We start from the raw sequence: 13225 nt of genomic DNA, 5'->3' as shown, positions 1-13225 counted from the left end.
TGCCAGCCACCAGTGCTGCAAAGCAGATGACAAAGAAGCCTCCCAGCCGCCTCCCCTTGAAGAGCCACTTTGCAGCATTGCTCCGCTCGGACTTACAAGGCAATGGGATGCGCATGTGTGAAGAACAGAGCAGCAACAGCAGTGGCTATTTTGGCAATCTCTGGTGGTTTTCAATGGCTTGCAGCCAGCCATTGCCTCTTTGAGAGCTGGCTGGGGGCTGCTGAAAACTACAGTTCACCTTCCGGAGTCTAGACCAGGCATCGTGAGAGGAAGGTAAGCAGCCCAAACAAGGAGGCAGTTTTGGTGGTGGAAGTGGGGCTAGGGCCAGGGCCGTTGAAGCAGGGGAAATGGGGCAATACATGCAACTGGTGAAGGGAGGGTGAGGCGGCATGCAGGTAGATAGGTAGAAATTCAAAAAATATTCCTACCATTTTCAGGGGTTCTGTGGCTTGGTAGTGGGGGTCACGTGACTGAGTGGGTATGGACATGAGTGACATCAAGTTGGTCATGCCCACTCAGTCATATGACCTGCCCTACCTAGCCATGTCCACCAAACCGATAGCGAAAAAAAGATTCACCATCACTGTCCTAAATAATAGGCTAAACATCCAGAAACAGACTTGAACACGGCACTATTTAACAATATGAAATTCAATTTAGCGAAAAGTATATCTTACACTTAGGCAAGAAAAACCAAAAGTACACATATAGACTGGGTGAAACCAGGCTTAATACCAGTAACTGTGACAGGGATCTTGAAGCCTTAGTGGACAAGCCATTAAATATGAGCCAACAGTATGCAACGGCAGTCAAAAAAGTCAATGCAATCCTAAATTGCATTAACAGAGGGATACAATCAAAATCAAGTGAGGTACTAATACTACTCTATCAAGCCTTAGTAAGACCACACCTAGAATACTGCATCCAGTTTTGGTCATCACACTATAAAAAAGTTGTTGAGACTCTGGAAAAAGTGCAGAGAAGAGCAACCAGGATGATTAGGGGACTGGAGACTACAACATTTGAGGAACAATTTCAGGAACTGGGCGTGGCTAGTCTAGTGAAGAGAAGGACCAGGGGAGATATGATAGCAGTGTTCCAATATTTGAGGGGCTGCTACAGAAAGGATGGGATCAATCTATTTTCCAAAGCACCTGAAGGACAGACAAGGAATAATGGATGGGAACTGAACAAGGAGATATTCAACCTAGAAATAAGGATAAATTTTCTGACAGAGGGAACAATCAATGGATGGAACAACTTTCCTTCAGACGTTGTGGAAGCTTCAGCACTGTAAGCTTTCAAGAAGAGCCTGGACTGCCATCTGTCAGAAATAGTGTAGGGTCTCCTGCTTGGCCAGGGGTTTGAAGTAGATGACCTACGAGATCCCTTTCAACTGTTAATCTGTTTTTTAAAAAGCTGAAGCTTACCTAAATTCAAGACTTCACCATAGCACATCATCTTTCTGGCTTGACTTTTTCTTACTGAATTTTCAATTATATAACACACGCTGTAAACAGACTTTCCTGCCAACCAGAGAGCAGGTCCAGGCAGTGTAACTGTGGGCAAACTAATTTACTAGTAATTGAAACCCTTTTTATTGACTTTTCATTTTTCCTTCCAAGATTTCCAGTTTGCAATACTTTCTTTTAAAGTCAAGCTTGCATGTGCATACACAAGCACAAAGTCATCAGATTGTATTGGAAATTATGATAGTTTGGAGGGAGGGATTTAAATTTAATACTGAAGTTTAAAGCTTGCATGTTAAGAAGTCAAAGAAAAAGGTGCATTAGAAACTTTAAAAAGGGGTTTAAAGAAAGTTTAGCACTTTAAAAAAGGGTTTAAAGAAAGTTTAGCACTTCAAAAAAAAGGTGGGAAAAGTGGTTTTTTTTTAAATAAGGCCAAGGAATCTGAAAGAATACAATGAAATCTTATTAATAAAAATGGTAACAGTTCACAAAGATTATTAAGTGAAAATAGAAATACATACTATTTCCATAGCAAGGAAGATAAAGCAGGAATGCTTAAATTGATTATTTTATTCAAAGAGGAAAATATATTTTCATTTGGATATCATTCTGGATTTGGTGCTTATGATGAAAAGAAATGAAACTTTGGCTCTGTTGATCAGAAAGATTTGTCGTTATAGAAATGGCTAGTTATATATTAATGTGTAAAAGCAAAAAGTTTACGTTGGATTGCTTTTATCTTGTAATGTGCTAAGAAGAGTCGGAAGTCAACACCATTTTTTTCTTTTTTCCTCCCTTATATCTCACACCTCCTTTTCCCCACTCCTTTTCCTTCCCTTAATTTCCTATTTATATTTTTTCTTTGCATTTTATATAATTAAACAAATACAAAATTTGAAAGATTGAATTGGAAATTAGTTATAGAGTGATAATCCAATTAAACTGAGGAGTGGCAGGAAAGGAAAATCATTGTTTCAAGGTGAGCTATAATTTTCTGTCTTCTGCAGCATTCAGGTAAGTAATTACATCAGTAAATTGTGTGGTCAGCCATGCTTGTCCACTAGACCAAAAGTGTTCAAGTGGATTTACCAATTTTTGCTCCAATTTTTGATGAAAATCTTTCCTGAGAGCATAGAATTTATTTTTGCTACGGAAAATGTATTTTTCCAATTGATGAGTTTGCCTATATTTCACTAAATCAGCTAATTTAGTAGTCAAAAATATAACAAAAGCAAAAAATGCCTTTAACAGTGGTCAACATATGCTAGAAAAACATTTTAAAAATTTGACTAAAGCTTCTTTTTCACTCCAGATTCAAATTAAAGGCAAACTCATATATGGAATCCGATGAAAAGCAAGAGGGCATACACTGGAGATTATGAAAGCTGCCAATGGAGAAAGTACTTTCTTTGCAGAGAATACATGCTGTATTCTCATCACACTACTATTACTTTGTCCTGTAAAAGAATACCTAGGAGTTAGGCCTGGAAGGGAAAGGCAACACGGGGGAAAATTATTCTGCTGAGAAGCCTTCCCATTGACAGATGCCAAGATTCCACATACAAGGACTTTTCAGCTCATAGAAGATCTATACAATTATACTCAAGATGCACGTTTTGACTGTTCTTATATAAAGTTCTCTTGATATAGAATTGTGAACAGATCAAATATAGTCAGGCTAGAATTGGTTTTAGCTTCCACTGCACCATGTAGGCCAGAGGGAATGATTGCACCATTCAAACAATTGAGATACATACCCTGATTTTCATTAGTAGGACAAATAGCAATCAATGATACTGTGTGAATATTATTCATTGTTGAGATATATAGGTTTTGGCCTTCCTGGTTGATGTCACATTGGAGCAGTTGCAGGGAAGCGAGTCTCCATTCTCCCTGTCTGATTTTTCGTGTCTGGAGGCTGTCAGCAGCAAAGCTGAGCCTTGGAGAGGACAGCTATAGTGAGGGAAATATCCAGGGGTGACGAGGAGAAAGCGATCTCCCCATTATGAAAGGTGGAATCCCTGAAATCCACAGAAGAGACCAGCTGTTATAGCTTGGTCCTGGTCCTGGTCCTGAGATGTAACAGCCTGATTAATGATGGAGGCAGCAAAAAGTGAGAAGCGGCAGAAGTATAAACGGACAGTGTTAAATAACCTGAAACTTCTCCAAGTTGGTGGAATTTACAATAGAGCAATTAATTGAGTCTCCAAAGAGGGGAAAACAACGCCTGTAGGGGGGAGCAGAAACACGAAGAAGATGAATTACAGAATCTGTAGAGAGTGAAAGTGATTGCGGTTGCAGAGTGGAGAATTTCTACTGATTTCTGAGACTGGATGTCCGGTGATATAAATTGAGAGTTTTGTGTGGGTGGTGAATGGATTGAGAAAGAAGGAAGAATAGATTCCCTTTGCAACCCGGAGAGACAGAAGGGAAAGAAAATGAAGAGAGAGGACAGTGACTGTGCAATTTGAGGACAGCAGTAATTTTGAGCACAGAGAACAGGGAACAGAGAAGTTGCAAGGAAGTAGAGAGATCGAGGAATAAGAACTGTGGTATTCCCAACAGAAGACTTTGGATTGGACTCATTTACAACCAGCTTTGTACACTTCAGATATCTTTACCCTATTTATGGTATTTAAATGTTATATCTACCACGGTGATCTTTAGATCAAAGAATTTAATATTTTATAATCTATACATTTTATACATTTTATATACTTATACTCTACATATATTTAATATATTCAAATATTTAAAATAGGATAGAATTTATAGCCACTTCCTTTATTACTGCATATTAAAAAATCTATCTAGCGGCTTCGAGGGGAGGAGCTGCCGCCGTCGGGAGCTCAAAAAAGCTCCTGCCAGGACTCTGGTTCGTATATCTTATAAGATCTATAGATATCTCCCCTTTCTGGCAGAAAGGGGCAGAGAGGAGGTCAGTCGTTAGGATCTCTTTGTAATTCATAGCTTTTTTTTTGCTGTGAATGGAGAAGAGATTCAACATTAGCTGAGCCTTTACTCCGGCCAGTTTTCCGCGCTGCCTTTTTTGCAGCCTAGGCAGATTGCCTCCCCCCCCAGGACAAAGCTAAGCTATTTAAAAGCCAATCCGGGCGGGGACCATTCCCGAGGAATTTCTTCTATTACTATTTAAAATACCAGCTTCAATTTCGCAAAAGGCTCCCTTTCTTTTTTAGCTGCGTCACAAGATGGCGATCTCGTAGCTTTTGTGTTTGATGTGACGTACCTAGTAAGCCCTACCCTCCTGAAGGCTTCTCCGTACTAATTGCTAAAAGATTAACTGAGGGGAGCACAGACTTTGATTTTTGGCTCGCTTGATTGCTTGTCTTTTATTTTTATTCTGGAATGGCTCCCAAACCTAAACAGAAGCGCTTCCTTAATAACATATCTCCAAAAACTGCTATGAAGCCGCTACCCTTGTCTCCTACACCCTCCACGGGAGATTTGCTAACACAAGAATTCCTCCTCAAAACGCTTAATGATTTCAGACAGGAGATTAATCAACTGATATCGGATTTATGTGATCAATTTGATGCTAAAATTGCTCAGGCAAAGCAGGATATGATCGGAGTAATGACAGTCATGACAGATTATATTGCTGAAACAGAGGACAAATTGGAACTTTTGGAAGAAACTAACCTTAATCTGATATCAAAAATCCAAACGTTAGAACAGGAAATTGAATCTGCCCAAAAAGAACTTGTCATGATAAATTATAACAAGGCTGCCTTTGCCATACGAGTTAGAGGACTGCGTGAAAACCAACAGGAGAATTTGAAACAGACATTCTTTGAGGCTTTCAGTCGCTTGGTGGGAAGTCCGGGACTTAACTTTGATTGGCAGATTCAAAGAATTTACCGCCAGAATTCCTGGGTAGCAAAACAGCGACAGCTTCCGAGGGACATAATAATATACTTTACTACAAGGGAATCTAGAAATGAGATAATACAGAGGCTTTACGGAAAGAGGTTGATAATTGATGGGGAGGACTTGATTGTTTTTAAAGAGATACCATTTCAAATATTAAGAACAAGAAGACAGTACGCTTTCTTAACCGAAGAACTCAGAAATTCTCAGATTCCATACAAATGGGAAGTCCCAGCTGGTATTACAGTTACATTTGGCAATCAAAAACACCGCATTAACTCCGTCTGTGAAGCCCGAAAATTTTACTACGAGACCCTGAAGGCGGGACTTCCTGATTCATCCGGATCTGGGGAGAGGCAAGGAGAAGGAGAAGACAAACAGCGAGACACGTGGCTACAAGGTGGAGGGTGTTGTTTTTCTCTTCCGGAAGGGCAGAAGACTAAAGAATAAAGACTAAGCGATGTTTTTAAAGTTTTATGATTTCTGTCTGGGATAAAATGGAAAAGTGGCATATTGATGATGAGACATGGAGACTGAAAGAAGCGTTGCTGATTGTGGACATATATTGTACAGAAGTTTTGTCTGAACTCTAACTCAAATTGTGCATGAACTATTTTCTTAGGCGAGGAGAGCGGAAATTGTGATCTTTTTGAGTTGCGGTTTGGGACGAACGGAGTTGGGAGGTGCGTGGGAGAGGGAAGGGCAGCGAAAGTTTAATTAGATTACCTGGGGCTAGAACGCAAGCTGATGTTTGTTTGAGTTGCTATATCAATATAAAGTTAAGAAAGACTGGTCGGAGAATCTTCAGGAAAGTGGAGTAAACATGGGAGGAGCAATGAATGTGGATAAAATATGTATGTGGATATGGATAAAGGCAGGGTGGAAGGTAAAAAATTTATATGTGGAGGTGGGTAAGGATAGAAAGGGAGGTGTTGGAAATGAAAAATGAAAGAAGTTTTTGAGTTTAATGGTGTTATAGAAAGGTTTGGATATTTGGATAAAAAAGAGATAAATTAAAGGTTTGAATAGATAGACAAAGCAAGGAGACTTTTAGTTGGGGAATTCTAATTGATCAACTTACCTGGCTCTAATACAGTTTGATACCCTGCAAGTAGCAAAATAATTGAAATTTGGAATGAGTCACATTGTTTAAGATTTACAGATAATGGGAAGCTGTGTTAACGTAGTGGGTTTATTGACCCTTTTTGTTTCTTTCTTCTTTTTGTGTGTGAGTGTGGGTGTTGTTTATTTCTTATTTTCTACTATTTTTCCTTTTTCTTTTTGGCTTTACTTTTATTTTATTTTTTTAATTTTAAAGTTAGCTGGCCTTATTATACTCAAATGCTTGTTAAAGAATTATGCCGGGCATGGGACCTGCGAAGCCGTAAGGGGGTTAGGGAGGGGGGATTATAGGGGGGGAGGGGGGAGGGTGGAATTACAGTTTCAATCCTTAGAACAATAAGAATTCACTTGTGTACTGCGGCTCGTTTTTCTTTTTTTTTCTTTTTTTCTTTTTCTACTTTTATTGTAAAAAACAAATTGAATTGTATGGATACACCAAAGTGAGGAGAAGAGGGAAAGAGAAGGGAGAAGTAAAGAGGGAGTGAGAGGGAATGTATGGAGGGTGAAATGGAGGGAGGGGGAGATGTCTGAGGGGGTAGGGAAGTAGAAGAGGGGAATGCTGGAGGGGTGAAAGGAAAGTTGGAGGGGGAGAAGAGAGGGTGTATGGGGGAATGAAGTGTTATGTGGGGTTCTTTTTTTTTCCTTTTTTCTTTTTTTTTTTATGCACAGTATATAAGTGATTGTATAAAATGAAAATGAAAATGAAATAAAAGATATATATGATAAAAAAAAAAAAATCTATCTAGCCTTAAAGTAGGAACTATTGATTAATAGTAACCTTTAATTAATTGATTGATTAATTGCATATACCAATTTATTTATTTGTGAATTTTAGTAGATTTATTATATAGTAAAAAAGTGTAATAGACTATTTAACTACTTATAGATATTACAAATATTTATTTATCTCTCTCTTTCATTCCCTCTCTCCCTTTAATGCAGTTAAGTTAGGAAAATCTATAAAAAATAACTACAAATATAATAATTTATCATTGTGATTTACATATATAACTGTCTATATAATTGTTTATAGAAAATTGATATTAAGGATTGGATTTAATCAGTGATCTATACTACATTACCATTGTTAACTATCAGATTAAAAAAGAAGAGAAGAGAAGGGATAGTGACTAAGGAAAAACCTAGAGTGAAAGACTGAAAACTTACGGTATTGTGGAATAATTTTTTCCAAAAGCTAAAGATGGCAAACACATCCACAGCTACCAAAACTGTAAAGAAAATGCTGCCAATGATAGCTTCTCCAGCAGGACAAAAGTTAACAGACATGCCCAGCAGTAAAAACCAGGATCTGCACCAACCTTACAAAGCCTAGAAGCTTCTTTAAACATGATTCTGGAATTTTTGATAAAAATACAAGAATCAATAAACAAAAATCACAAGGAAATGAAAGGTGATCTAGGGGAAGTGAAAGATGATATAAAGAAGTTGGATGATAGAATGGGGAAGATACAGGAAACAATAGCCAAAAATGAGCAGAAAATAAAACTGGTAGAAGCAAGGACAGAACGAACTGAAAAGAAATTGGAAGCAACAAAAGAAAGACTGACAGCAGCCAACAGAGAACTTGAGGAGGCAATAGTCCATTTAAAGTTAGAAAGATCCTCTTTCTATCTAAGATTTCAGAACATAATAAAGACAAAAGATGAGGGCCTACCAAAACTCATCTTCTAGCTGACCAATTGCAAATGGACAAAAGTGAACTGAGGAATAATAGTGATGAAATCTACAGAGTGCATACTAATTATGCATAGGTTGCCCCATGAAATACATATAAGATTTGCAAAAAAAGCTGTCAGAGATGAAATCTATAAAAGAACGAGGGATGAACTGTTGGTCTATAAAGGAGAAGAAGTCATAACTCTCAAACAGATACCAAAGAGAATCAGAGAGCAAAGAAGGAACTACCAATTTCTCTCTGCACAACTGATAAAATATAAAATAATGTTCCGCTGGTTGATACAGGAAGGCATGTTAATATCCTGGCAAAATAAGAAAATAAGGATTGACACCATAGAAAAAGCCCAGGAATTCTATGAACATTACATAGAGGGAGAATCAGATAGCAGAGAGGAGTTGGAAACCAAAAGCCAAGAGGAGCAGCAGACGGGAAAAAAGGATTAGACCAAGAAGTGAGAGAGAAGACTGATACAGAATTTCAAGAAAGAGAAGGAGTGAGGACAGGAAACCAAAGGGAAACAAAACCAAGTAGAGGAACAAAGGCGACAAACAAGTAACAGGATGGAGGAAGAAGTGAAATTAATATCAGTCAATATAAATGGACTAAATTCACCTATTCAAAGAAGACAAACAATTTCTAAACTCCAAAAACAAAACATGGACATCACATGCCTACAGGAAGTTCATATTAAAAAAGGAAATTGTAGTATCCTGGAATCTTCGAAGTTAGGGAAATTACATCTGGCCTTGGCCGAAACAAAGAAAAGAGGAATTGCGGTATATATAAAGGATTGGCTAAAACCTAAACAGATATACGCAGATGAAGAGGGAAGAACATTATTAATTGAAGTATCAATAAAACAAAAAAGAATAGTAATTGCAGTCATATATGCACCGAACACAAACCAGAAAGAATACTACAATAAATTACATAAGCGGATTGCAGAACTGGAACTGGACAACATATGATTATTAGGGGATTTCAATGCAGTGGTAGACCCAAAGAAAGACTATAAAGCAGCTAAAAAAAATTATGAAAGGAGAACACTACCAAATGCATTCTTTGAAATGGCCTGAGAATTAAATCTAAAAGATGTCTGGAGAGAAATCAACCCACAGAAGAGTCAATACACATTCTTTTCAAACCCCCATAATTCATGGTCCAGGATTGACATGCTGTAGATGGACCCAGAAAGGAAGAAGGATGTAGAGGAAGTAGAAATAACACCGAACATGTGGGCGGACCATAACTCATTAACAATCAAATGGAAAGGAGAGGCAAAAAGGAAAAAGAGATGGACCATGAATCAGAGGGTTGTGAAAGAAAAAAACTATGTTCAATATGTGGAAAAATAATTAGCATTTTTCCTAAAGGAAAACTGGAATGAACAGACAACCATCCAAAACCTGTGGGATACAACCAAAGCCTATGTGCGTGGTATTATGATAGCATATACAATAAGAAGAAACAAAGATAAAAAGAAATGATGTACAGAGCTCCAGGAGACACTGGGGAAATTAGAATATAAAATCCAGACAGAACCGTAAAACCAGGAAGTTAAAGAAGAAAAAGAAATAATTAAACATAGATTAAATGTAATTACACAAGAAGAAGTGGCCCAGAAAATTAGATCAAGTAGAGAAAATTATTTCGAAAATGCCAACAAACCAGGGACATGGCTAGCCTATAAACTAAAAAAAGAAAAAGAAAAGAAATTAATACAGCAACTAGAGGATGAAGAAGGGGTGATACACTACAAAAGGAAGGGGGGGAAAGCATAGCAGTAAGATACTTTCAGACACTGTATAGCCGAGAGAAAATAGAAGAGGAGGATATTAAAAGATACCTACAGAAGAGGAATCTCCCAACCTTATCAGAAACAACAAAGGAAACACTAAATGAGAGAATAACGAGGCTAGGGCAATCCAAAAACAAAAAAATAACAAAACCCTGGGCCCGGACGGAATTCCAGCAGAATTTTATAAAGAATTGCAAAAACCATTAGAAAACATAGTATTAGAAATTTATAATGAAGTACTAGAACAAGCTAAGACACCAAAATCCTGGACGGAGACACTAATAACATTAATTCCCAAAGATAACACTGAAAAACAAAAGATCCAAAATTATAGGCCAATCTCGCTGCTAAATGCTGATTATAAAATATTTATGACAATAATTGTGGAAAGAAAAATATATTAAAAAGAATCATACACCCAGATCAAAATGGATTTTTATCCGACACATAAAAAACAATATACGAACGATAATAGAATACTACAAGATACACTCAGAAAAACAAGCAGCATTGATATTTATTGATGCACAAAAAGCATTTGATAACCTGAATTGGGATTTTCTTATACATCAACTAATGGTAATGAACTTTGGAGATAAATTTATCGGGATGATCAGAGCAATATTCTAGTCAGAGGGCAAAAATAATACTAAATGGGGAAGCAACAGAAAGTTTCAGCATAACCAAGGGGTAAGACAGGGATGCCCTCTATATCCCCTGTTATTTATCCTCTCAATGGAGACATTGATGTTAAAAATTAGACAGAACAAGGACACAAAGGGATTGAAAATTAGAATACAGGAATACAAAGTGCAGGCCTTTGCGGACGATCTAGCATTTATCATAGAGGAAATCCTAGAAACTGGACTAATATTATTAGAACACATAAACCAATTCGGTAATGTGGCAGGGTTTAAAATAAATAGAGAAAACTAAAATATTAACTAAGAATTTAACCAAAAGACAAAATGAGTAACTGGAGGAGAAATTTGAAATTTTGAGGGCCAGGAATATTAAATATTTGAGAATATGGTTATTGGCAAAATGTATTACAATAAAATAAGATAACTAAAATAAATTGCTATGACAAATACAAAAAGATTTGGATAATTGGACTAAACTGCAGATATCACTAATTGGCAGAATCTCAACAATTAAAATGAATGTATTACCCAAACTAGAGCCGAGATGACGCAGTGGTTAAATGCAGCACTGCAGGCTACTTCAGCTGACTGCAGTTCTGCAGCTCGGCTGTTCAAATCTCACCGGCTCAGGGTTGACTCAACCTTCCATCCTTCCAAGGTGGGTAAAATGAGGACCCGGATTGTTGTTGGGGGCAATATGCTGACTCTGTAAACCGCTTAGAGAGAGCTGAAAGCCCTATGAAGCAGTATATAAGTCTAACTGCTATTGTTATTGCTAAACTACTTTATCTTTTCCAAACAATATTGATTAAATTACAGAAAACATTTTTCGAACAACTAAATAAAATGGTATCCAAATGTATCTGGTCAGGGAAAAAACCGTGTATTAAATACAGACTTCTACAAGATAGTAGAAACAAAGGGGGCTTTGGCCTCCCAGACTGGGAACTTTATTATCAGGCGGCAGCCCTGACATGGCTCAAAGACTGGGTTCAACTAAAAAATAAAAGAATTATTATGCTAGGAGGCCATGATCTCCAACTAGGCTGACATGGCTTCCTCTGGGAGGAAAGAATACTTCCAGAGACACATAGTAAGGGATGCCCTGTTTAAGGTCTGGGAAAAAATAAAAAACTGCATGATGTGAAAATTCCAATCTGGCTATCAACAATGGAGGCAATGACATATCCAAATACTATAGATCTCAGCAAAATGGTAAGTTATGCAGAACTCTTAGATGAAAAAGGAGAACTAAAATCAGTACAAGATCTGAAAATACAAAGAATAAATATGAAATGGTGGCCCTATTTACAAATTAAAACAAGATTTAAAAAAGTTCGGGAACAATACGGAATACACAAGAAAGAAATGGAATTAGATAAAATATTAAAATATTATTAGGAATGGGAGGAAAAATGATTACTAGATTGTATAATTTTCTTTTAAGATATAAAATGGAGGCAGAGACAGTAAAGGAGACAATGATTAGCTGGGGAAGAAATTTTGGCCATAATATAGAGTAAGAAAAAAGGGATAAATTATGGGAAAGAAATTATAAATTTACAACGGTAGTAGCTTACAAAGAAAACTTCTGTAAAATGTTTTATGGATGGCATTTGCCTCCAACAAGATTGGCCAAAATTTAACCAAAAATAATTCCCCAAATGTTGGAGATGTAGCCAGGAGTCTGGAACTTTTTACCATATGTGGTGGACGTGCCCCATCACAAGAAAATACTGGTGCAAAATTCGGAAATGGTTGGAAGAAATTGCAGAGCAAAAAATAGAACTGAAACCAGAAGCATTCTTATTAGAACTACTAGACCAAAAAATGGATAAACAGTCTCAATACATAATCATACACATACTCACTGCAGCCAGGATTGCTTTCTCACAAAACTGGGGAAAAAATCAATACACCCAAAGATGAAATAATAATTATCAAAGTACTCGAATGTGCAGAGATGGGCAAAATGACAATAGAACTAAAAGAGAAGAATCGGATTTTTATAAAATATGGAATAAAATTTATAAATGGCTAGAAAACAGAAGCCAAAATAGAAAATAGAGAATGCAAATATATGATGATATAAATAATCAATATTATTATAAGTGTTAGCACTGTTGTTGTTATATTATAGGACAAGTTTAAAGCAATAGGAAGGCAATGCAGAATGGAGAATTATAAAAGCTAAACAGGAAAGCTGATACAGAAGGCTGTATAATTATTTTATATTGTTATGTATGTTTTGTGTTTTGTTTGTTTTTATGGTGTTTTCTATCTGTTTTTGAAGATTAAAACATTCAATAAAATTGTTTTTAAAAAAAGAGATATATAAGTTTTATTCAAAGAGGAGAATATATTTAAGTACATTTTTCATTTGTATATCACCTCTGGATTTTATGCTTGTGATGAAAAAAATGAAAATTTGACTGATTTTGTTGATTGGAAAGATTTGTATATTATATATATAACTATATATTAATGTGTAAAAGCAAAAAGTTGTGGCTGGAGTGTTTTTATCTTGTACTATGCTAAAAAGAATCAGAAGTCGATGCCTTTTTTTCCCCTTGTACCTCCCATTTTCTTTTCTCCTCTCTTTTTC

The sequence above is a fragment of the Thamnophis elegans genome, chromosome 3, assembly GCF_009769535.1.
Source record: "Thamnophis elegans isolate rThaEle1 chromosome 3, rThaEle1.pri, whole genome shotgun sequence".
NCBI lineage: Eukaryota > Metazoa > Chordata > Lepidosauria > Squamata > Colubridae > Thamnophis > Thamnophis elegans.
Note: the sequence above shows the minus strand (reverse complement) of the source record.